This window comes from Hypanus sabinus, chromosome 4 (assembly GCF_030144855.1).
Source record: "Hypanus sabinus isolate sHypSab1 chromosome 4, sHypSab1.hap1, whole genome shotgun sequence".
Classification (NCBI taxonomy): Eukaryota; Metazoa; Chordata; class Chondrichthyes; order Myliobatiformes; family Dasyatidae; genus Hypanus; species Hypanus sabinus.
The window spans coordinates 37,240,602-37,267,624 of NC_082709.1; the positions used below are offsets into that span (position 1 = coordinate 37,240,602).

The window sequence follows — 27,023 nt, forward strand, 5'->3', positions numbered from 1 at the left end:
ATTTTCTTGGAAGTGCGTATTTTTCTGAGTCATGTGGCATCAGTGAGTGGTATTACTGAAGTCTTCAAGGGTTGGTTCAGACAATGATTTGCTACCTTCACAAAGTAGGGGTAATATATTGGTTAAGGAAAAGTAATTGTAAGCTTTTCTTTAGAACAGAAAACACATTACAATTCCTTTACTCCAGGATTGAATCTTTCAGATTGCATTCAATGAACCCCAAGTAATAGCTTGTGAGGTTTGGCCTCATTGTTCAGATTGAGTGAAAAGTAGTTTGTACTGAATCTAGTATTTACAGGTTTAAAAAGTTTTATTATAGGTAATTACATGGCACGTTTTCACTTTTATTCTTTCTCATACAGGAAAATGAGCACAAGTCATTACGTGTCAATATTCAGCTTTTCGAACATGAAGCAGTTACTTAGCTTTTAAGCTTTTGAGGAAAATCACTTTTGAGGCCATTGTGTCCCGAGAGCATATTCTGTGATTCTGGAGTGACCAAAGCAAATTCTGAGAAAAGAACAATGCTGTGACACTGTTGTCTGGGATTGGAATTTCAGTTAGAGTCTGATTTTTTAAATTATTTCTCTATGTTTATAAATTAAACTGCAGCCCATAATAAAAGCTTTTTCTGTGTTTCAGCTTGGACAGATGATAATCTCGTATCTGTTTTTCATAGAATGTGGGTACAAAGGCAATGGACACAGCCTTCTCAAAGTAGAATAGTGCAGCTCTGTCACAGTAAATGTATTATCAAAGTATATTTTTGTCACCACGTACTACTTTGAGATGTATTTTCTTGCAGGCATTTTGCAGGAAAGTAATGAAGTACAATAGAATTTATTAAAAAATACAGAAACAAAGACTGACAAAGAATTAATCTGTATTAATATGAATTAATATGAATTGTACAAATAAAAAAATAAGTAAATAAATAATACTGAGAGAGTCCATGGGCTGTGAAATCAGTTCATCGTAGAGGTGAGTGAAGTTATCGTCAATGGTTCAAGGGGCCGATGATAGTGGGTTAATAGCTGTTGCTGAACCTGTTGGTGTGGCACTAAAGGTTGATTTATACTTGTGCGTATGGGCTATGCCGTAGGCCTGATTTTCGCTTCTGCGTAGTCTGTACACCATAGTGAGCATACGTTCGTCTGAACCAAAAGGCAAGTTGGCGGTGGGGTTTCTATGCCACTGTGTTGAGTTTCTTCATGAGAGACATGGACGAAGAATTGCATTTCAAACATTTTCGCACATCGGCAGATAGTTTGGACGATTTGGTTCATCTATTTCACATCGGTGTACAGACATGGCAGAGAAGAAGCAACCGGAAATGCATAGAAGGAAATGCGATGCTACCAAGCGGACCGATTGCAGTTGTTGCGGTTTGCCTCGCCGCGATGCGCGAGTTACTTTTTTGTGGAGGTACACATCACTCTACAGTGTAGGGTACACGGTATCTGCGGCGTAGATGCAACACAGATCCAATAAGTCAGGCTTAAGTCTCCTGTATTTCCTTCCTGATGATGGTTGCAAGAGGGGAGCATGGCCTGGATGGTGGGAGCCTTTAGTGATGGATGCTGCTTTCTTGTGGCGGTACTCCTTGTAAAAGTGCTCAATGGTTCGGAAGGCTTTTCCTGTGAAGGACGGGGTTGACACTTTGACTAGTACACTTCTTGAGGTGAATCAGGAAAAATTTTCTCTGTTTTTGTCAAAGTTTTAGTGACAAATGTTCAGTTCATGGTGATATGAATTCCTGTTGAGGCATTGATACTGCTGGCATTACTTAATCATGACAAGTCGATCCTTGTAAAGAAATGTTGATGTCAGATTGATTGCTGCCAAGTACTGTGTTAAAAGCTTTAATGCTGTAGCCACGGTATCTTGCTGTGAGTTGGGAGTATTGACCTGAGCTTTGGTATTGCTATGCAAATAGGCTGCTTTTATTTTGTAGCAACCTAATTTAGTGATGCATGGGTGAATGACTGATTCTTTGTTTTGTAATATCCTTTAGTCAGCAGGTGAAGCATTTGTAGTAGTACACAAAATGCTGGAGGACCTCAGCGGGCCAGGCAGCATCTACAGAAAAGAGTACGGTGGCTGTTTCTGGCTGAAGCAGTCCTGCCAAAGGGTTTCGGCCCAAAATATTGACTGCATGCTTTCCCATTGATGCTGTCTGGCCTGCTGAGTTCCTCCAGCATTTTGTGTGTGTTGCTCGGATTTCCAGCACCTGCAGATTTCCCTGTTTGTGGAAGCATTTGTAGTTTTCAATCTTCTGTAGAGAAGGTAGACAAAGCTATCTTTCTTCCTCTTCCTAATGCTTTGAATATTGAATGAAGCAATTGCACACATTGTTTAGATCCTAGTTTCACATATATTAGAAATACAGAAAATCTACAGCACAATACAGGCCCTTCAGCCCACAAAGCTGTGCCGAACATGTCCTTATCTTAGAAATTACCTAGGGTTACCCATAACCCTCTATTTTTCTAAGCTCCATATACCTATCCATGAGTCTCTTAGAAGACTCTATTGTATCCGCCTCCACTACTGTCGCCGGCAGCCCAATCCACGCACTCACCACTCTACGTAAAAAAATTCACCGCTGACCTCACTTCTGTACCTGCTTCCAAACACCTTAAAACTGTCCACTCTCGTGCTAGCCACTTCAGCCCTGGGAAGAAGTGTCTGACTGTCCATATGATCAATGCCTCTTATCATCTTATATACCTCTATCAGGTCACCTCTCATCCTCCATCGCTCCAAGGAGAAAAGGCAAAGTTCACTCAACCTATTCTCGTAAGGCATGCACCCCAATCCAGGCAACATCCTTATAAATCTCCTCTGCACCCTTTCTATGGCTTCCACATCCTTCCTGTAGTGAGGTGACTAGAACTGAGCACAGTACTCCAAGTGGGGTCTGACCAGGGTGTTATATAGCTGTAACATTAGCTCTCAGCTCCTAAATTCAATCCCATGATTGATGAAGGCCTTCTTAACCACAGAGTTAACCTGTGCAGCTGCTTTGAGTGTCCTATGGACTCAGACCCCAAGATCCTTCTGATCCTCCTGATCCTCCACACTGCTAAGAGTCTTACCATTAATACTATATTCTGCCATCATATTTGACCTACCAAAATGAACCACCTCACACTTCTCTGGATTGAACTCCATTTGCCTCTTCTCACCCCAGTTTTGCATCCTATCAGTGTCCTACTGTAGCCTCTGACAGCCCTCCTCACTATCCACAATACACCCAACCTTTGTGTCATCAGCAAATATACTAACCCATCCCTCCACTTCTTCATCCAGGTCATTTATAAAAATCACGAAGAGTACGGATCCCAGAACAGCTCCTGAGGCACTAGTGGTCACATACCTCCATGCAGAATATGACCTATCTACAACTGCTCTTTGCCTTTTGTGGGCAAGCCAGTTTTGGATCCACAAAGCAATGTCCCTTTGGATCCCATGTCTCGCTACTTTTTCAATAAGCCTTGCATGGGGTACCTTGTCAAATGCCTTGCTGAAATCCATATACACTACATCTACTGCTCTACCTTCATCAATATGTTTAGTCACATCCTCAAAAAATTCAATCAGGCTCATAAGGCATGACCTGCCTTTTACAAAGCCATGCTGACTATTCCTAATCATATTATGCCTCTTCAAATGTTCATAAATCCTGCCTCTCAGGATCTTCTCCATCAAATTACCAATCACTGAAGTAAGACTCACTGGTCTATAATTTCCTGGGCTATCTCTATTCCCTTTCTTTAATAAGGGAACTACATCTGCAACCCTCGAATCCTCTGGAACCTCTCCCATCTTGAAAAGAATAAGAAATTAAAACTTTTTGTTTCAGTTTTATATTGCACTTATTTAAGAACTTGCTGAATCAGAGAACAGAGATTTATTTGAATTTCTGACACCTTGTTATCACCCTTTGATTGTTGAGGCAAAAGGTATAATTTTGAAAAATTCTCATCGCAGTATCTCAAAATGTAATTTATTTGAGACTGATCCACTTAATCTTTGGCTGATTTGTTTCATCTTGGGCTGTTTTTATTAAATGTGCCACTTCCTCTATTAGTGACATCAAGGAGATCTGTTGGAGAACATTTGTCTGTGATTCTAGCTTGCTAACTTATGCAAATTGCTGAGAATTCCAAGTTTTATCAAATGACTTTTACTGTGCGTGCTACATGGAAAATCTTTGTACCACACAGTCAAAATTATATAAGAAGACAAATTGTGTTTGTCACAAATTGTGATTGTATCTCTGTGTTTTGTTGGAGTGGGATATATTTTAGCAAGCTTGAAGAAAATAAACTTTTCAATAGGATACAATGTACCTGCACTATTTTTATGATCTAACACACTGACAGACAAACAGACAGACATACTTTATTGATCCCAAGGGAAATTGGATTTTGTTACAGTCACACCAACCAAGAATAGTGTAGAAATATAGCAATATAAAACCATAATTAAATAATAATAAGTAAATTATGCCAAGTGGAAATAAGTCCAGGACCAGCCTATTGGCTCAGGGTGTCTGACACTCCAAGGGAGGAGTTGTGAAGTTTGATGGCCACAGGCAGGAATGACTTCCTGTGACGCTCAGTGTTACATCTCGGTGGAATGAGTCTCTGGCTGAATGTACTCCTGTGCCTAACCAGTACATTATGGAGTGGATGGGAGTCATTGTCCAAGATGGCATGCAACTTGGACAGCGTGGAAAGTTGTTCCTGAAGTCAGTGAGATGAAAGTGAAGTTTGCAGAGAAAAAGAAGGCGAAGCAAGAAGTAAGGAAAATGCTGCAATTGCAGCCTTTGACTCTCAAACTCAGACATATAGAGGAATGCTGCTTTGGGGAATGGATGTATCACTGCCTGTACGGAAATGTGGAATGGAAAAGTCTGTGAGAAGTTGTGGAAAGCCCAATCCATCACAAGCAAAGCCCTCCTGATCAATGAGCACATTTAAAAGGAGTGATGCCACAAGAAAGCAGCGTCTGTTATCAAGGACCCTCCTCATTTCGGCCACACTTTCTTCTCATTACTGCCATCAGGCAGGAGATACAGGAGCCTTGGGTCTCTCAGCACCAAGTTCAGGCACAGTTATGACCCTACATACAACAATCAGGCTTCTGAACCAGTGTGGATAACTTCACTCACCTCAACACTGAACTGACTCCACAACCTTATAGGCTCACTTTCAAGGACTTTACAGCTCATGATCTCAGTATTATTTATTTACTTTTAAAAAATTTATTACTGGCATGATTTGTCCTCTTCTTAAACATTGGACATGTCTTTGTTATGTATAGTTTTTCATGAATTGTTATTTTTTTATTTTCCTGTAAATGCCTGCATGCAGATGAGTCTCAAGGTAGTATATGATGACAAATATGTACTTTTATAATAAACTTAGCTTGAACTGTTGGTACTATTGTATTGCTTGTCTGGAGCCAAGATGAGGAGGAAGATCACCAAATTATTTTGGGATGGAGCCAGAATAATTAAAATAGAAACTTGCTGAGGGAGACAAAACTATTCTCATCTAAAAGGAATTGGTGGGCTTTATTCTGAAGTCAAGTGAGGACTAGCAAAGGGTTTAAGTTTGATCACTTAAGAAAACCTAAAGCAGTGGTTACAGAGGTAACTGCATTCAGAAAGTTATTAAATTGGTGAAACTCTCAGAAACTTGTTAAGGACAGTTTAGAGCACAGAATGAATGACTCTAATTTTAGACAAATACATTGAAAATAACTATTACTGGCAAGCAAACCCATATAGGACTTGCAAGGGTGGCAGACTGGTATATCACCATGTGTGTAGTATACAAGCACCAAAGTATTGTATTATCAAGCAAACCATATGGAGGAAAATACTTCCTACCTGAATACAGGTTTAAAAGATCATAACACTAGAAATGTAGACATGCTTCAACCATGAAGTTGAGAAAATAAAATTTAAGTGAGAAATTGAAGGAAGCTCAAAATGTTTATAGGTTGAAAGCATTCTAGCAATTGAAGTTGCTTGATATTATGAAATATCAAGATGGGTGAATACCCGTCCACTACTGGTTGCAGATTCAGGATCAAACTTACTAAGTGGAAACTGGCTGAAAGAAATGAATTCTTTTGGATGGAAAGTACATTCATCATGTAAAGGTGGATGAGAGCAGAATATTGCAGGAGGAGTTAAGATGGCATGAACCCAAAGATAAGCATGGTGTGTCGAAAGGCAACCACGTAAAAATTTGTGTTGATCCTGGCACTTTACCACGGTTCTTCAACCCTTAAGTAGTCAAATCAAAATTAGCAATGGTTGAGGCAGAAACTGACAGGTTTTTCGAAGAAGAAACAATTGAGCCTGTTAAGTATTCAGAATGAGCAGTGTCAGTTTACTAGTCTTAAAGCATGATGTCTCCATTAAACTTATGGAGATTCGAAGCAGTCAATAAACTTCTTTTGTCCAAGGCTGGAAGATTAGTTTGCAGTTTTGTCTTACAGACAGGAACTCGTTTAGTTGGATATGCATGCCTAATTGTAAGAAGAGCATTCTAAAGTTTTTGACTGCTAATTCATGAAAGGATCTCAACACTGCCTCAATATCCATGAGTTCAAAGATGGAATTTGACCTTGAGAGCGCATGAAACAAGGAATTACTTTGGAAATTCAGACACACTGTGTTGTTCAGTGCCTTACTCAACTGTAGATGACTGAATTTAGGACCCAGCTCTGATGAGAGATCATCTATGTGCTCTGCTTATGAGTAAAGTGCAAACCAAACAGTAGACCGCAGAAGTTATTTTACTATTTCAAGTTTGTGAATATATCATGAAGCAATGGCCAGCAGAGAAGATCGCAGTTAATACCCCATTCCTGGAACTTGGCGATGGATGTGTTGTGCTGAATTGACAGGCTGGGACGCCCATCTGGTTATACCTGGAGTTAATAAGATGGGGGATTTAGCCAGGTGATGGCCTAAGATAGACTCTGCCATTGAGTGTAATAGTGCAGGTTTATATCAGTTGTCAAGAAAACATGTATGTCAGCTTCAGCTCCCTTGCACCCCTTTACAAGTGGCCTAAGGAAGATATTCCTGCTGATAATTGCTGTTTGTACAAGTGGATGACCATCTTTCTAATGAATGCTTCCATTTCAATGACGAGAAAATCTGCAAATGCTGGAAATCTGAGCAACACACTCAAAATGCTGGAGGAACTCAGCAGACCAGGCAACATCTATGGAAAAAAGTACATTTTCAATGGGCGCAGTTGACAAGCATTGCGACTATTCTAGTAAAGTAAATTTGCCCTTACAGAATTCACAAATCATTCCTCAAATGTTTAAGATTTGGAACTAAATTCTCTCTCAAGGAATTTGAGGGAAAAAATAAGTCAGTTTTTTTTTACAACTTTCCTAGCGCATGCAGTTTCATGTTACAGAAAATTTTAATGCGGAGAATTTCTCAGAATGGAACCCATTCTCCCACACCCCCATGTGATAATGGTTTGCCTGTACATTCGGTATTCATGAAATGCCTTACACAATCATATCAGAAAATGTAAATTGCATCATGATTGTGGAATCTGAGGATTTCATGCATAGAACAAGAAACATCTGCCTCATCTCAAACTTCAAATGGAGGCAGTTTCCAAGAAGGAATCAAGAAAATGAGAGAAAGGAGCAATCAAACTGAAGTAATTTTGTTTGTTTCAGATACCAATTTATATGACAGTCCACAATATGATGATCTCCTGTGGAAATGCTCATGATAAAGTAATTGAGGTGGACTTTAAATTTTAAACCATAAGACATTAGACTAGAATTTAGCCATTCGGTTCACTGAGTCTGTTCCCCCATTCCATCATGGCTGATTTATTATTTCCTCAAACCCATTCTCCTACCTTCTCCCTGTAACCTTTAGTACCCTACCTAATCAAGAACCTATCACCTCATGTTGTAAATGTACTCAATGACTTGGCCTCCGGAGCTACCTGTGGCAATGGATTCCACAGAATCACACCCTTTGGCTAAAGAAATTCCTCCTCATCTCTATTCTAAAAGGACATCCATCTACTCTGAGTCTGTGGCCTCTGGTCCTATGGGAAACATCCGGCCCACATCCACTCCATACAACTCTTCCAATATTCAATAGATTTCAATGAAATAGCCCCTCTATTCTTTTAAACTTCACTGAATACAGGCCCAGAACCATCAAGCTCTCCTCATACGTTAACCTTTTCATTGCCAGAATCTTTCTCATGAACCCATTCTGGACCACCTTCTGGTCCCTCTCCAATGCCAGTATATCTTTTCTTAGATAAGTGGCCCAGAATTGCTCTCAATACTCCAAGTGTGATAAATGCCTATAGAGCCTCAGCATTACATCTTTGCTTTTGTATTCTAGTGTTCTTGAAATGAATGCTAACATTTACCTTACATTCTACTGACTCAACCTGTAAGTTACCCTTCAGGGAATCCTGCACGAGAACTCCCAAGTCTCTTTGCACATCTGATTTTTGAATTTTCTCCCCGTTTAGAAAATGGCCTTTGCTATTAAAATGCATGACCATACACTTCCCTACGTATATTCCATTGGTCACCTTTTCGTTCATTCTCCTTATCTATCCAAATCCTTCTGCAGGGTCCCTGCTTCCTCAGCACTACTTGGCCCTCCATCTTCATAGTGTCTTCAAAGCTGGCCGCATAGCGATCAATTCCATCAATCAGATCATGCACATAAAATGTGAAAAGAAGATGTGGCAGCATTGATCACTCCAGAATACTCCTAGTCCTTGGCAGCCAACCAGAAAAGGCCTCCTTTATTCCCACTGTTTGCTTCCTAACAGTTGGCCAGTCTTTTCTTTTCAAATCTTATTATTATTATTATCATCCACAATACAAGAGTACATCGAAGTAAGTAACACTTACAATGTCTCAAAGGAAAAAAAAGCAATATTAAGGATTGAAAAATATGGTGACACAGAAAAAAGGAAAAGAAAAAAAAACCCTACTAAAGCAAGAAAAAAGTGAGAAAAAAAAAGAACCCATTAGGTGTTCGACCCCGGAGCCGTGTGTGATACAAAACATCAAACCGCCAGCAAAAAAAAATTATACCAAAATTTACAATTAGATCGTGGAGGAAATCTATCAATTAACTCAAATGGTAGTAAAGAGCAAATGAACCCCATCTTTTCTCAAAATCAAACATAGGTTCGAAGCTCCAAACTAAGACATAACATCACTTGAGAGAACCATTGTGACAGACTGGGAGCTGTCGTATCCTTCCACTTCAACAGAATGGCCCTCCGAGCTATCAATGTAACAAACACAATAACATGTTGGTCAGACAAAGAAATACCGCGGATATTTTGAGGTATTATTCCAAAGAGCACAGTTAATTTGTTAGTTTGTAAATTAATTTTGAGTGCTTTAGAAATTGTAGAAAAAACTGACTTCCAAAACTGTTCCAGTATAGAACAAGACCAAAACATGTGTGTCAGTGTAGCTGTCTCAGTTTTACATCTATCACAATAACTACCAACATTAGGAAAGATTTTAGACAATCTCTCCTTTGTCAAATATTAACGATGTACAATTTTAAATTAAATCAATGAATGGCTAGCACAAATCAAGGAAGAGTTAACCAACTTCAAGATCTGCATTCAGACTTCCGTTATAAAAATCAGATTAAGTTCTTTTTCCCAAACTTGTGTAATCTTAAAGAAAGGGCACTTATCCCATTGTAATAATAAATTATAAATTCTTCCAATGGAATCCTTCTTCAAAGGGTTCATACTCATAATAGTATCTAACAGGTCGGCATCTGATATGTAAGGAAAATTACTTAAATATTTTTGTAAGAAATGTCTAACTTGAAGGTATTGTAAGAAGTGTGAATATGAAGAAGAGTATTTATCAATAATTGTTCAAAAGATATCAGTCTATCTTCTTTAAATAGATCTAAAAATAATTAATACCTTTATTTTTCCAAAATAAAATATTTGGATCACTCAAAGAAGGCTTAAAAATAGTTTTGATAAATTAAACTACAAAGTTTAAATTTTTTAAGATTAAAAAAATTACAGAACTGGAGCCAAATTTGTAAAGAATACTTAATCACAGGGTTTAAATTTAAATTAGCAACTTTAGCTAATTGTATAGGTAGAGCAGCTCCCAATAACGAGGTTAAATAAAACAGTTCCACAGCTTTCAATTTCGAATCCACCCAAATTGGTGGCTCATTCTTATCAACCCAGTATAATCAAAAGGAAATATATCGCACACTAATGGCCCAGTAATACATTCTTAAATTAGGCAAAGCAAGACCTCCATCCTTTTTCAATTTCTGTAAGTGACATTTACCAATTCTTGGTCTTTTATCATTCCAAATAAAAGATGAGATAATAGAATCAATTTGGTCAAAAAACTTCTTAGTGAAAACAACAGGGATATTTAGAAATAAATAAAAAAAAATTGGTAAAATCATCATTTTGGCTATATGGATGTGACCAGCAAGTGAAAACGTAAGTGGGTTCCATCTGCTAAATAAATACTTCATAGAATCTACCAAGGGAACAAAATTAGCTTTATAAAGATTCTTATTTTTTTTCGTGATTATAACGCCGGATATCTAAAGGAATCCATAACTTTGAAAGGGGTATTATCATATATAGAAACAGATTAATTTAAAGGAAACAGTTAACTTCTATTAAAATTAACTTTATATCCTGAAAAATCTCCAAATTCATTAAATAATTTTAGCAAGGCAGGTATAGATTCCTCAGGATTAGATAAATAAACTAGTAAATCAGCATAAAGAGAAATCTTCTAGCCAATCTTCTATCCATGCTTGTATCTTTGCTGTAATTCCATATACTCCTGTCTTCTTGAGCAGCCCCATGTTCGACAGGTGTCAAGGCCCTTATGAAAATCCAAATAAACCCTATCCAATGACTCTCCTTTGTCTACTTTAATTGTTATTTACTCAAAGAATTTTAACAGATTTGTCAGGAAGGATTTCCTCTTGAGGAAACCATACTGACTTTGGCCTATTTTATCATGTGCCTCCAAGTACCCCAAATCTTCATCCTTAATAATGGATTCCAACATCTCCCCAACTGCTAAAGTCAGGCTCACTGGCCTATAATTTCCCTTCCCTCTTTTTTTGCAATTTTCCAGTCCTCTGAAACCATTCCAGAATCTAGTGATTCTTGAAATATCATTACTAATGCCACACAATCTCTTCAGCTACCTCCTTCAGGATCTTGGGGTGTAGTCTACCTGGTCCAGGTGATTTATCTACCTTCAGGCCTTTCTTCTTCCCAAGAACCTTCTCCTTAGTAATAGCAACAACACACACTTTTGTCCCTGACATTCTTGAATTTCTGGCATTCTGCCTGTGTCTTCCATAGTGAAGACTGATGCAAAAACCTATACATTTCCTACCTCATTATTCCTCTCCAATGTCATTTTCCAGCAGTCCAATATCCACTCTCACGTCTTTTTATTTACTCTTTATATATACATGTGAAAAACTTCTGTTGTCCTATTTTATATTATTGGGTAGCTTACCTTCCTGTTTCATCTTTTCTCTCCTTTAGGCTTTTTAGTTGCCTTCTTATTAAAAGCTTTCCAACCCTCTAACCTCCCACTAATTTTTGCTATATTTTATGCCCTCTTTTTCTCTCATGCTGTGTTTGACTCCCCTTGTCAGCCACGGTTGCCTTGTCCTCCCTAAGAATACTTCGTCATCTTTGGGATGGACAGACGTTTGTATATATCCTGCGCATTCCAGTTACCCACGGTTAACTCCAGCTATTGTTGTTCTGCTGTCATCCTTGCTAGTGTCCCCTTCCAACTAGCTTTGGCTAATTCCACTCTTATGCCTCTGTTATTCCACTCTTTATTCCATGGTAATACTAATACATCTGACTTTATCATTTCCTTTTCAACCTGCAGGATGATTTCTTTCATATTAGGATCACTGCTTCCTAGGGGTTCCTTTACCTTTATCTCCCTAATCACATTTGGTTTATTACAAAATGACAAATCCAAGACTGACTTTTCCCTGGTGTGCTCAACCACAAGCTGCTCTAAATAGCTATTTCATAGGCATTCTACAAATTTCCTCTCTTGGGGTCTAGCATGAAGCTGATTTTCCCAATCTTCATCCATATTGAAATCCCCCATTACTATTGTAAAATTGCCCATTTTAAATGCCTTTTGTATCTCCTGTTGTAACTGTATCCCACATCCTCGCAACTATTTGGAGGCCTGTATATATCTCCCATCAGGGTCTTTTTACCCTTGCAGTCTCGTACTCTAATCCTACTCTATGTAGGATTCTACATCTTTTGATCCTATGCCACCTCTTTCTAAGGATTTGATTTCATTTTTTAACAACAGAGCCAGCCGACCCTCTCTGCCTACCTGTTTGTCCTTGCGATAGATTGTGTATTCTTGGCTGTTGTGCTGTGAATTTTGATCTTTTAGCCTTGGCTCTGTGATGCCACAATGTCATACCTGCCCATCTCTAATTGTGCTACAACATTATCTTCCTTATTCTGTATACTGCAAACATTCAAATATAATATCTTCAGTTCTATATCCATCACAGTTTCAATTTTGCCTCCATGTCACATTTCAATGCATCTCACTGCAATTTTACCCTATCACAACTGCTTGTTCTTCCTCGTAGTCTCACTACACAATGTACCTTGTTGTAATCCAGTAATCCAGTTCCTATCCCCCTGCTAAATTAGTTTCAACACCCCCGCCCAAATAATTCTAGCACACCTGCCCAAGTTTGTGGTGACATCTAAAACTTTGACAAACTTCGATAGATGTGTAGTGGAGAGTATATTGACTGACTGCCTCACAGCCTGATATGGAAAGACCAATGCTCTTTAAAGGAAAACCCTACAGAATTGTGTAGATACGGTCCAGTCCATCAAGGGTAAAACCCTTTCACCCATTGAGAACATCTCAATGAAAAGGTATTGCAAGAAAGCAGTGTCCATCATCAGAGACCCCCACCATCCAGAACATGCTCTTTCCTTGTTGCTGCCAGTGGGAGGAAGATACAAGAGCCTCAGGACTCTCACCATGAGGTTCAGAAACAGTTATTTACCCTCAACCATCAAGCTCTTCAACCAAAGAGGATAACTTCACTTGCCCAATCATTGAAATATTCCCACAGCCAATGAATTCACTTTCAAGCACTCATCATCTTATGTCCTCGATAGTTATTTATTTATTATTATTAATTTTTTTTTTACTTGCACAGTTCTCTCCTGCATTCTGGTTGAATGCTCTTGATGGACAGTCTTTGATTCTGTTACAGTTATTATTCTATGGGCTTATTGAGTATGCCTACAAGAAGGTGAATCTTAGGGTGTATGTGGTGATATATATGTAGTTTGATAATAAAATTTACTTCGAGCTTTAATATTGATGCTTTTGGGTGCTTATCTTGTTTCACCATTTTGATCATTCCAAATGCCATTTTGGGGTTTTCCTTACTGCTGCATTTGCAAACCTACAGAAAATAAACTTACTGGAAGACAAGACTGTGCCTTCATTCTATTTTTTATATGCCAAGATAAAGCAATTTTCAGCTCTGGCCGTGTGAAGCTATTCACTCTTAATGTTTAAGAGAAGCTGTCAGTTCAGATTGCAGAATAATTTGACGTTCAGGATCAACTGGTGCATAATTCACTCAGTGCAGAAGTGAAGTCAATACTTAACACAGGTTTTAACTTAGTTACTTAACTTCCTTATCAATATTTTAAGTATTTTCATTAATGTAAAATAACCATATTACTTGTGTGAATAAGTTTATGCATTTGTCCAACCAACTGTACATAGTTTTGGTAATGAAAGGCAGTTTCTTTTTTTCAACTCTTTGCAGGCATAGCAACCTCTAATTTCGTAGAGCGGTATATTTTCCAAAAGGTTTCTGTACCGCATCCATTCTGCCTCTCATGGAGGTCTGAATCTTTAATATAGCTTAGATTATCCATGTCCTGTTTAGCTGACTGATAAGTATGAATATATCCACTTTGCAAATGGACAACTTGCCTTTTAGATTCAGAACAAAATGATTATTTTAAAGACAAGAAATCACAATGTTGTTTGGTTGAGGAAAGTACGTGCATAACAGAAATAACTGTAATGCCTGGACTGGGACATTCACTCTTGCAAATCTTTATTAAATTTGTCTTACATATTTCTCTCCTAATCTTGCCACATCCAGAATACATTTTTGACCACCTGTGATTTATTTTAAAGCAAGGGTGTGCCCATTTAAAAATATTGCATATTTTTGTACTATTAGGATACTACATTAACAGAAGGCTCTCCCTAAAAAATGTAGAATGAAGCAGGAAAAAGAGATTTTCCAGAAGTTTCCTAGATATTAATGTTGCAGAAGTGAGAGCATAGAGGGAAGTGCTTTTCCTTGCCAACTGAAGGACATGCACTGCAATTAAGATGCATTGGACTTAGAACAAACACTGAGAACTGCTACTGCTTCCGGCGAACAAGACTGAAAATTCTTCTCGTCTTTTCACATGAATAGCATGTTTTCATTTAACAGAACCTTCTCTGTTTCAAATCTGCATCTTCTGCCTGTTCACGTATGCTCAACTATTCCATAGTTGGGCACTTCCTCATTTAGTGTACCTTCAGATTCTGTACCAGTTCCACTAGGGAAAGTTCGTTCACAGCACAACTGAGCGAATTTTAAACTTGCATGGAAAGGAATACTGGTCAATGTCCTGAATTCCCTTGAGCATTAAGCAGCAGTAACAAGACCTTAATATTGGTGGTCCTATGAAGAGTTGTTTGCATTGCAGGTTTTTATGCAAGTATTCTGTTTCTAGGTCTTTGAATATTAATTGTGCATTTATCTATTTTGACAAAATTGAGGTCTATTATGAAGCTTGATGTTTGAAACTATTGCTAGACTAATTCTTGCCTATCACCCTTCCCAGATTTGCTTTTTTGCTCAGAAGATCTTGAAAAGGAGCAGCGCTGTGAAGTGCCACTGTCTTGAGCTTCATGCCTCTGAAGCCCCAACACAGAGCCTAACACCTCAGGTGGGTTGCAGACTTTTTCAGTGCTCCATGCTGTAATGCGGTGGAAAATTTAGCTTTGAAGAAGGCTTGTGCAGGGTGTGGTTGCCTGGCAGTTCTGATGAGAAAGGCTAGATTCCCTACACAAGTATTTTAACAAGATTGGAAGACCTAACATGAAATATCAACTACCTGACAAAAGTGGTAATCTGAGTGTATTATGAAAGTACTTAACGATTAGATTGGAACATGTAACCAGCTATGAGGTTGCTCCAAATTTGGATAGATTTGGAAATTCCCTATAATATCCCAGAGAGCTGTGGTGGGCACGTGGTCTAATACTTCAATCCTATGTGAACAAATCCTTGTAGGTTAGGTAAAGTGCCAAATCAATGGCTCTTCATTGAATCCTGGAACATCTAGACAGCAACAATGCATACATCAGGATATTCTATTGACTAGAGCTCAGCATTCAATACCATCATTCTCTCAAAGCTAATCAATAAGCCTTGGCCTCAATACCTTCTTGTTCCTCGCCTGGAAGGACAGTGTAGGGCCCTGAATGGTGGTGAGGGAGGAAGTGTAAGGGCAGGTGTAGGTGTAGGTGTAAGGTCTACACCTGCCCTTACATTTCCTCCCTCACCACCATTCAAGGCCCCAGACAGTCTTTCTAGGTGAGGCGACACTTCACCTGTGAGTCGGCTGGTGTGGTATACTGCATCCGGTGCTCCCGGTGTGGCCTTTTATATATTGGTGTGACCCGACACAGACTGGGAGACCATTTCGCTGAACACCTACGCTCGGTCCACCAGAGAAAGCAGGATCTCCCAGTGGCCACACATTTTAATTCCACTTCCCATTTCCATTCTGATATGTCTATCCATGGCCTCCTCTACTGTCAAAATGAATCCAAACTCAGGTTGGAGGAATAACACCTTATATACTGGCTGGGTAGCCTCCAACCTGATGGCATGAACATTGACTTCTCTAACTTCTGTTAATGCCCGTCCTCCTCTTCTTACCCCATCCCTGACATATTTAGTTGTTTGCCTGTTCTCCATCTCCCTCTGGTGCTTCCCCCCCCCCCAACTTTCTTTCTTCCGAGGCCTCCCGTCCCATGATCCTTTCCCTTCTCCAGCTCTGTGTCACTTTCGCCAATCACCTTCTAAGCTCTTAGCTTCATCCCACCCCCTCCAGTCTTCTCCTATCATTTCGCATTTCCCCCTCCCCCCACTACTTTCAAATCTCTTACTATCTTTCCTTTCGATTCGTCCTGACGAAGGGTCTTGGCCGGAAACGTCGGCAGTGCTTCTTCCTATAGATGCTACCTGGCCTGCTGTGTTCCACCAGCATTTTGCGTGTGTTGTTTGTATGTGTGTGTTTTTGCTTGTGAGACTGTTCGTACTGTGCTTTGCATCTTCGCCTTGGAGTAATGCTTTCTTGTTGGGCTGTATTCATGAGTATTCATGTATAGTTGAGTGACAATTAAACTTGAATTGTATTGTAAAGCAGCAATTTTTATCACTGATAGCTGGTGAGAATTAAGTAGTAGGACAAATTAGAACTGTTTTGCTCATGACAGTTTAAAGGATTCAGGCTTGGAGATACCAGAAGCAGCTGGGAGTGAAAATGAAATGATTTCATTACTTCAGCAGATTAGGACCTATGATGAATTTGAAGGTAATGACAGTCATCTTGAATGTTACAATGAAAATGAAGAGTTGGAGGCTGCAATCATGGAAAGCATTGTATGAAGGCAGTCCATTATCTGCGCTAATTTGGTTCCATACGGCAGCATGTTGGTTATCCGTTGTATCCACTGATGACAGTGAGAGTTTTTAAAGTGGAAAAGCCGTTTCACTGGGGCAGTTCCACTCTCTGAACCTTGGAAGACTGAGTCCAGTGGATTAGTCATCACAATCCAGGGTCACTCTCTGCTCTGGATAACCATGACTTTCTCTGTGCCTTAACATGCCTTTCGCTCTCCACAAAGAGCTGCAACACCGCCTTCTTCACTGTGGGATCTCGGTGTTGATTCCTTCTGCCCAGTCTGCCAGAGTTGACCTCATGTGCTAGGACAGACATGTCCTTATTTCACTGGGGTTTGAGGCCTGCCGGCTACCCTCACCAAATTTAGCTTGCCTGTTGAGGCAGTGTACCAGGGTGTGGGTACTTGGAGACACAGATGAGAGCTGAGTGTCCGGTGGGGACCAAAAGTGAGTGATCTGCCCCAGAATGGATGTGATAAACCCATTCATCACATACCTGGTACACCTTTTTCTGGACTTCCCATACCTGGTAGCTTACACTGGATGAATTCTTCCTTCAATAACTATTAGGAATTAATATACAGTTTTATAGTGCTGCAGTAATATTGATAAAGTTCTAATTTGTTCTGTGTTTCTTTAAAGTACCTAATGCATTATTCAGTTAAACAGTTGTTTGACTTTTTGATACCTTTTAACTATTTTAATGAAACTTTGACGAATTTGGGCAATTGCTTAATTAGGCCAAAATGTACTCGTCTTAATGTGTTCCAATTAACTGGAATCCACTGCATGCAGTTTAAAATAAACTTGGAAGTTAATACAATGCTTTCATTATTCACCAATGGTGTTTTTTATGGCTATTCTTTCCAATTAAACTGCTATTGAATAATGATCTTCAGTTTTTGTTATTTAACATTATTACATATGAAATCTTTTTGAATGCTTTGATGACATTTAATCAGTTTGAACAGAAGCAGCAACTTTTATCATTTTTTTCATTCACAACTTATTAAACAACCTCTGAAATAATGTTTATCGCTTCTTATGAAAACAATTTAAATTATTGATCAATTTTAAGGTGATACTTTTCATAACCTGTATTTTAATTGTGTTGTTACAATGAAATCATTAATTTTTCCCATTCCTGTATAAAATGTTGATAAATTTATTTATTGGTTCAGCATTGTAACTGTTTTATCCAAAATCTGGGCTGAAATCAGCTAGTATTCCACTTAAATATTTAAATTTATTTGTATAGCAAATATGATTGTCATGAAAAAATCCTATGTCAGGCTGTTTATTAACTGCAGCTCAGTGTTCTACGCCATTATCCACTCAGTACTAATCAACAAGATTAAAAACCCAGACCTCTACCTCCCTCTGCAACTGGAACCTTGACATTCTCCTCGCTGACAGTCAACACCGGTACATCTCCAGGATGTTTGCTGTGCTCATTGCCCTACTCTCTATGTGGCTGGGCACAGCACAAGTGCCATCTATAAATTCACAATGGCGCAATGGTTCTCAGCAGAATCTCAGATGATGGTGAGGAGGTATACAGGAGTCAGATAGATCAGCTAGTTTAGTGTTGTCACAAAGTAGCGTAAGCTGGCAGCTGCTTCTAAGGGGTTAATCAAAGATGTTATTGTTCCTTTAAAACGTTTTTTTTAGAGATCATGACCCAGCTGGACATTAGGAACTTAAAACTATCTCAGGTCTACCACACTAGCAAGTTGCAGCTGAAGAAGGTGGATTTGGTGCAGATGGTGCTGCTGTTGTGCAAATGCAGAACTGAGACTAACACGGAGTGATCACTGTAGTCACTGTTCTTGTGAATGCAAGGCCCTGTTGAACATTGTTGATGTGGTATGCTGCAAGTCAGGACAGCAGGGGAGTTGCATGGCCTTGGTCACAGTGACGACAAAATTTCAAGCAACATTGTTGCCTGTTTACTGCTGTCCAAGAGAGAGGCAATGTAGTCCATGCACTCCTTCAGGTGGTGAGGCATGCTGTCCAAGCTAGAGTCGGTGCTGCCCCCCAGTGTTTGCTTGGCAGCAGATAAGCTGTTTTGTGTTTGACTGCAGGCTCCTGCTACATTCATGGACTTAGGGTATTGGTCTATATATTTTTTTGTGTCTGTATTTTACCGATATCTCGTATGTGCTTGCTGCATGTGCCTCGTGCTGTATGTGACCATTGGTACAGTGTTGCGCACCTTGGCTCGGGAATAACACTGTTGTATTTGGCTGTATGCATCGGTATTCATGTATAGTTGATTGACAATTAAACGAATAACCTTGCATTCAGCATCAGTAATTCATAGGAATTGATCGTGGACTTCAGGAATTGGAAGTCGAGGGAACACACACCAGTGTTCATCAAGGGATCAGCAGCGGAAAGGGTGAGCAGTTCCAAGCTCCCGGGTGTCAACATATCTGAAAGTCGATTCTGGGCTCAACATATTGATGCAATTACAAAGAAGGCATACCAGCAGCAATATTTCATTAGGAGTTTCAGGAGATTTGGTATGTCACCAAAGACCCCAGCAAATTTCTAGAGATGTACCATGGAGAACATTCTAACTGATGCGTCATCAACTGGTATGAAGTAATCAATATACTGTATACCATCACTGGAGAGAGTTGTAAAGTTGGCCAGCTCCATCATGGGCATAACCCGCCCCACCAATGCAGGTATCTTTAAAAAGCAATGATTCAAGAAGGTGGCATCCAGCTTTAAGGACCCCCACCACCCAGGGAGAGGGTACAGGAGCCTGAAGGAAGACACTCAACATTTTGGGAACCGCTTCTTTCCTTCCTGTCGATATATCTCTGAATGGTCTCTGAACCCAGGAAATCTACCTCACTATTTTCGCACTTTTTTTTGCATTGGTTAATTTATGATGAATTTATACATGCTCTATACTGCTGTTGCCAAGCAATAAATTTAATGACATGTCAGATTCTGTTTCTGACATCCCAATAAACAGAAGTTCAATATTCTGCTGTAGCTTGTATACATTTAAAACCCGAGTAAATAGTTCAGTATTCACCAAGGCATAGTAGGCTACCAACTAAGTAGTGGTAAATACATTCAGAGTAGATGGATGCCTGTTGGCCAGCATAGACATGGTGGATTACAGGGTCTGGTTCAATGCTCTGTGACATTGCATTAGTCTGTTATGTCATGTTGTCATAATCCAATTTGTTGTCTTATTGTATATTGATGCTTAAGGAGAGATTTAAAAATCAATTTATCTATTTGTAGGACTTTAGATAAATAATTTGAATGCTGCAAGATATTGAGAGATGGGAGCTGGGGAAAAAGTTAAGAAGATTTTGTCTTAAGCTTCTCAACTTGTTTTTCACTGGTTGAGAAGCCTAGGACAATGGGTGATGGTCAAGATAGGAGAGCAAGATCTTTCAGGTGTGCATATGTTTAAAATTCTTCTCCAAATTGAAATTGATAAAATTGATATAAGATCAACCGCTAATTTCCACAAGTAAAATTGTTCATATTTTGAGATCTTTTGTGAGCACCAACAACTTCCAATGTCTCAGCACTTTAAAATACATGTTTTGCCCTTCTATTTTTTTCTAACAATCATCTTATCTTTCTGCTGTATATTTCATCTCCCATGACCTGATCCATTGACTTCAAGTGATGTATCCTCACAGTGCTCGCTAGCATCTGTGAACTTAGCCCTACGTCCAGGCATTGGAGAGGATCCAGAGGAGGAATTATTCCAGGATTGAAAGGGTTAATGTATGAGGAGTGATTGATGGCTCAGGGCTTTTACTTGCTGAATTTATTAGAGTGAGGGTTGGACCTCATTAAAACCTATCAAATGTTGAAAGGCCTAGATAGAGTGGATGTGGAGAGGATGTTTGCTATGGTGAGGGAGTCTAGGATCAGAGGGCACAGCCTCAATATATGAGGATGTCCATTTGGAACAGCAATTAGAGGAGTTTCTTTAGCCAGAAGAGGTGAATCTGTGGAATGCCCTGCCACAGGTGGCTGTGGAGGGCAAGTCAGTGGGTATATTTAAAGAGGAGGTTGATAGATTTTTGATTAGGGCATGAAAGGTTATGGGGAGGAGGCAAGAGAATGGGGTTGAGAGGGATAATCAGCCATGATTGAATAGGCTGAATGGCATATTCTGCTCCTGTGTCTTATGTTCTTACGTTTGTTAGTTAAAATTGGCACAGCTTCCACCTTAATTGCTGACCTTCACTAACAGGAGATATCTCACTATTTAAAATCATATCAATAACTATAAATATGACCTGCTTAGATTTTAGCAAAATTAATTGCCTAGAGGACCACTGGTGGCTTGAGTTACTGGAAAGTGTCAGGAGAACTTCCAAATAAATTCTGCTGTAACATCCCTAAAGTTGTGTAATTTATGTTTTTAATCCCATGAGATTATGCATAATGTAAATTGTTTCTTGTGTCATAAATGGTTTTTTTCTTTGCATTTTTTCCCTAAAGTCTCTTAACTTGTTCTTGCACATGTACCGTGAAAAGTATACCTTTACTGCAGAATATTTTTCAAGTGAGATATTTAGTTTAAACTATGTATGAACATCAGCAAAAGTACAAGAGAACTTGAAGTTTGAGGAATTTAGAAAGAATGTTTAAACATCCATGATGTGGTTTTGGGTCCCACAATTCATATCAACATCTGCCATGCAGCTGCAAGTCATTAAGCTGAACTAGAACTTCCTCTTCAAAATTCCTGGCTTTTTCCAAGACTAGTAAGTTGTTTCAGTTCAATCCTCAGTATATTTCTAAGCAAATGCAAGGGTGCACAGTCTTCTAATTTAAGTTGCCATTAGTAAGCAACTGGTGCAAAATGTATTTGTGATTAACGGATATGTTTGAAGGCCTGCTTGATACAGATTCAAAGCACTAGATCGATGTTTGGTTCTTGTTGCTGTAAGTAGACGGCAGTCAGCTCTGCTTTGTGTAATGTGCTATGCAAATAAAAGAAACAAAGATTTTGAGATTCATCGAAAGCACTGTTGGGATGAACAGTGAATGTCAAAGAAACTTACAAACTATTATAAGACTGACATTTTCTTTGTTTACAGGGATTATTGAGGGAGGGGTTGGGGGGTGATTGCATGTGACGTAGCAGGATTGTCCATCAGTTTATAAGTAAACTAAAGGATTATTTTGGATCAGAGTTGTTTCCTGTTCATTGTTTCTGATTGTGGATTTTATTATAACATTTCAACTGTATTTATGATAATATGAATCTGGAAATACATATCTTGTAAAGAGTTCATGTTACTTCTGGCCATCCGCAATAGTTTACTCTATAAATTAGAGTTAAGAGGCAGAGCCATTCAACATGGAAACAGGTCTGTCAGCACTATTGGTCCATGCTGATTGTGATGCCCCATCCGAGCTTGTCCAATTTGCAAGCATTTGCTCCGTAACCCTTTAAACCATTCCAATACAGGTACCTATCAAACTGTCATTCAAAAGTTTTTATTGAACCTGCCTCCTGGTTCCTCTTGAAGCTGACTACATATGGATACCACCTTTATGTGAGGGGAAATTATTCCACTCAGGATCTTCTGAAATCCCCTCTCTTTAAACCTATACCCTCCAGCTTCTGATGCCACAATCCCTGGGGAAAATAAAGGCATTCATCGTATTTATGCTCCTAATGGTCTAGTACTCCTCTCTGTCTCCTACATTACTCAGTCTCCTATAATAAACTCCTAGCCTGGCCAGACTTCCCTATTAGGAAGGATGTGGAAGCATTGGAAAGGGTACAGAGGAGATTTACCAGGATGCTGCCTAATTTAGAGAGTATGCATTATGATCAGAGATTAAGGGAGCTAAGGCTTTACTCTTTGGAGAAAAGGAGGATGAGAGGAGACCTGATAGAGGTGTACAAGATATTAAGAGAAACAGATACAGTGGACAGCCAGCACCTCTTCCCCAGAGCACCACTGCTGAATACAAGGGGACATAGCTTTAAGGTAAGGGGAGGGAAGTTCAAGGGGGATATTAAAGGAAGGTTTTTCACTCAGAGAGTGGTTGGTGCGTGGAATGCACTGCCTGAGTCAGTGATGAAGGCAGATACACTAGTGAGATTTAAGAGACTACTAGACAAGTATATGGAGGAATTTAAGGTGGGGGTATTATATGGGAGGCAAGGTTTAAGGGTCAGCACAACATTGTGGGCTGAAGGGCCTGTACTGTGCTGTACTATTCTATGTTCTATAGCTCTGTCCCTCAATCCAGGCAGCATCTTTGTTAATCTTTTTTCTTGCCATCTTTCCATTTTAATAACATCTTCCCTACAGCAAGGTGGCCAAAACAGAACACCTATTCCAAGTGTGGTCTCACCAGCATCCTAATACAGATGCACCATGAATTCACAATTCTTATATTCAGTGCCTGGACTTATGATGGCCAGCATGTCAAATACCTTTTCCCTATCTACCTGTCACTCCACTTTTAAGAAACTGTATACTTTTACTCTAAGTTCTCGGTTTTCTAAACGCTCCCCAGGGCCCTGTCATTCACAGTGGAAGTACTACCCAGGCTTGACTTTTTAAATTGCAACTAATTGCACCTTTCCAAACTAAGCTCCATTTGCCATTCTGTGGCCCACTTATTTAATGATAAAATTAATAATAATTGTTTAATGATAAAAGGAGGACATCCTTTTAGAATGACATGAAGAGGAATTTCTTTAGCCAGAGAGGGGTGAATCTGTGGAATTCATTGCCACAGGCAGCTGTGGAGGCCAAGTCTGTATGTATATTTAAGGCAAAGGTTGATAGATTCTTGATTGGTCAGGGCATGAAGGAGTACGGGGAGGTTGGGGCCGAGCTGAAAAATGATCAGCTGTGATGTAATGGTGGAGCGGACTTGATGGGCCAGATGGCTTAGTTCTATTTATATGTCTTATGGTCTTATAATCTTCATTGTCCATTATCCCACCTACTTTATTGCAATCTGGAAACATACAAACCATGCCTTGTACATTCTTATCCAGATCCTTGGGGATCTGAGCTAGGCCCATTGTCGTTTTTCATCTGCATTAACTAGTTGATGTAAATGCCAAGTGACTGTGGGCCCACCACACATCCCTGAGGTTCACCACTAGTCACCAGCCTCCACTCTGAGAAACAGCCCTCTACCATCACCCTCTGTTTCTGCTATCGAGGCACTTGTGTGTCCACTTACCAAGCTCTCTCTGCAATTGAACCCCCTAGAGTGGCCAACCACATGGAACAAAGGCCTTACTGAAGTGCATGCTAGCCACTTCTGTTGCTCTGCCCTCATTAATTTTCTTGCTCATCTTATCAAAAGACTCAGATAAGTTCTCAAGACAAGATCATCTATCCAAGGTTAGCTGATTACTCGTAATTAGCATTTGTCTCTCCTTTTTGCGCTCCTAGTTCCCTTCTTGAGCATGGTTCTGCACTCATAAATCTCCAGGGATTTGTTTAGTTCCAGTTGACTCATGCAACCTCCTCTTTCCTGGTCGGAGGCTTAAATTTCCTTATCATCCAGGGTTCCCTGCTCCTGCCAGTCTGTCCATCACTCAAACAGAAATGTGAACAACTTGAGCTCTCACAATCTAACCTTTAAAAGTCTCCTGTAGTTCCTTTGCTCATAAAAGCAATCTATTCTAATCAACTTTGTCTGATTATTGTAAAAAATTGCCTTGCCCAATTTAGAACTTGAACTGTGGACCAGTTCTGCCCCTTTCTAATAATTATTAGAAAAGTAGGTACCAAAGTGTCCCCTACTGTCACCGCAGTCACTTGTGCTGCCCAGTTACCCAATAGTAAGTCAAGCTTTGCCTTCTCCTTAGTAGGCTCATGTACTGCCCAAGGGAAGTGTCCCTAATGTACTTAAGAAATTCTACACCATTTGAGCCTTTAACAATATGTCTAATATACATCTATATAGGTAAGTTAAAATCCCCTATTGTGACATCTCTATTATTTTCACAACCCTATTATTTGCTCTCTAAATTTCATTGACTATTTAGGGGCCTATAGTACAATTACATCAATGTGATCACCCTCTTCCTATTTTTCAGCTCCACCCATAAAATCTTATTGACGATCTGGTAATTTCATCTCTATTGCTGTGACATTCCCCTTCATCAGAAATGCAGTTCCCTCTCCCGACTTTCCTGCATCTCTAATCTGCCTAAAGCACTTATCTCTCTCATAGCCAGATTTCCATAATGGGTGTAATATCCCAGATCCATGTAATTGAGTTCCCAGCCCCAAGCCCTGAATTCATCCTTCTTCCCTTTCAGACTACTTGATATCTGACTTCTGCATTGCTTTCCAGCTTCTCATTTGCCTATCTATTGAACTCTGGTATAATGAGGTAAAATAAAAAGCAGGGAAGGTTGAGAAACTATATTAATAGGATAGTTTTGGGTCTGGAAAGAAAACAAAATAATCTTATAATTCACAATACTTTGTCAAGTTTGTTGGTGGCTGCTCTAAAGTTACATATGTAGTTCAGTACTTGAACATTAAGGAAGGCTTCAACATGTTCAGTAGATTTTATATCGGGTCTTTCAGGTGATGTTCAGTTCATTTTTGATATAAAATAATCTGTAGTATTTTAAGGTCTTTATAGAGAGTAAAGATTTCATTTTATCCTGTGTTATGCAAAAATTTACTATTAATGTATGAAAACCTTTCCATGTGCATTGCCATTTAGTTGGAGACCAGTTCTATGCTGCTTGGTGGTGGCTTCCTTCTCAGGCTCAGAAAGCTTCAGATTGTATCTGTTTCCAGAGATTTGAATACAGTATCTAGACCAGGGTTTCTCAACCGAGGTTCTGAGGAACCCCAAGGATCTGTGAGAAGTCACTCGAAGTTCAGCGAGAGATCGTGATTTTTTAAAAAAACTTTTTTTTGTTAGCCTTGCGTGACACATGATGCTAGTGCTCGTAGTGCTGGGCAGGGAACGGGCAGCCCCGTAAGCAATCTCATTTGAGGTCTCTCAGCCTAGTATGGCAGTGTTCAGTAGGACCGTGTTTATTTAGTTGAGCCCATTCTCAGTTTTGATGTGAGATAAGAGAGGCCGTTGATAATTAATGAGTGCTGTATTAAATGGAAGGGAGGATAATAGGCTAATGAGGAGCGCAAGTTCACTTTCTGAGCATTGATTGGACTCGCTGAACTTGGGCTGTGATGTCAGCCACTCTCTCCTGAACTACCTCACCCAACTTCCCCTTACAAAAATAGTAAGGCCTACTTTTACTGAGTGCCTTAAAGATGAAGAATAGCTGCAGAAGCTAGCCTACTTAGCAGACGTTTTTCATCACATGAACCAGTTGAACAAGTCCCTGCAAGGCCCAGAAGAAAATGTTTTCACATCAAATGATAAGATTCTTGGATTTAAAAGGAAAGCGAATCTTCGGAAAAAGGAGATCTTGAAATGTTTCCACTGCTGCTTGGGCTTGAGGGTGAGGAAGGATATCAGAAAGTCGCAAGTCTTATTGAAAACCACCTGGAAGAACTGCAGAACAAAATTGAACAACATTTTTCATCCCTTTCAACACAAGAGTGTGACTGCATGAGGGACTCTTGCTGAATCTTCTGTTCAGCCTGAGAACTTACTTTGAGAGAAGAGGAAGAACTTTGTGAGCTGCGGTCTGATCGTGTACTCACAATGAGATTTACTGACCTCCCCAGGACACGTTCTGGATTTCTGTAAAGGAAGAGTACCCTGCAATTCATAGGAAAACAATGAATATTTTGCTGCAGTTTTCAACTTGCGTGAGCATGCTTTTTTTTATTATTAACAAGCATCAAGAGCCAGGGTGGAAATTGTCTCATTTCAGTTGAAGGTGGAATCCATGTGTGCTTATCTCAAGTTCGACTCAGAATTGAATATTTGTGCAGCAGAAAGCAAGCTCGGGTCTCACATGCTAGGCCTATATTTGAGCCTGATCATGTCACTTAGTAAGAAAATGCTTTTTCAATGTCTTGTATAAAATTGTGTCTTAGGCTATATTTTTATTTGTATCACTTTGGCTTATGGTTTTTAGTAACTTTACTATTCAACATTGTCAATAAATTTTCATGTTGTAAATAACATTAATTAAAATCAGTTTACAATCTTTATTTAAATTAATTTGACCAAGCCTATCCTTAGG

At 39.4% G+C, this 27,023-nt stretch overlaps 1 protein-coding gene across 20 annotated transcripts in view; it reads left to right on the forward strand.

Moving 5' to 3' along the window:
• LOC132392660 (PTB domain-containing engulfment adapter protein 1-like) overlaps positions 1–27,023 on the forward strand; it is a 403,579-nt gene that overhangs the window by 177,872 nt on the left and 198,684 nt on the right. For all 20 annotated transcript variants that reach the window (XR_009511611.1, XM_059966854.1, XM_059966855.1 and 17 more), the window contains one exon: positions 15,012–15,116. The gene's annotated coding sequence lies outside the window, so the exon portion shown is untranslated. The remainder of the gene's footprint in view (positions 1–15,011; positions 15,117–27,023) is intronic.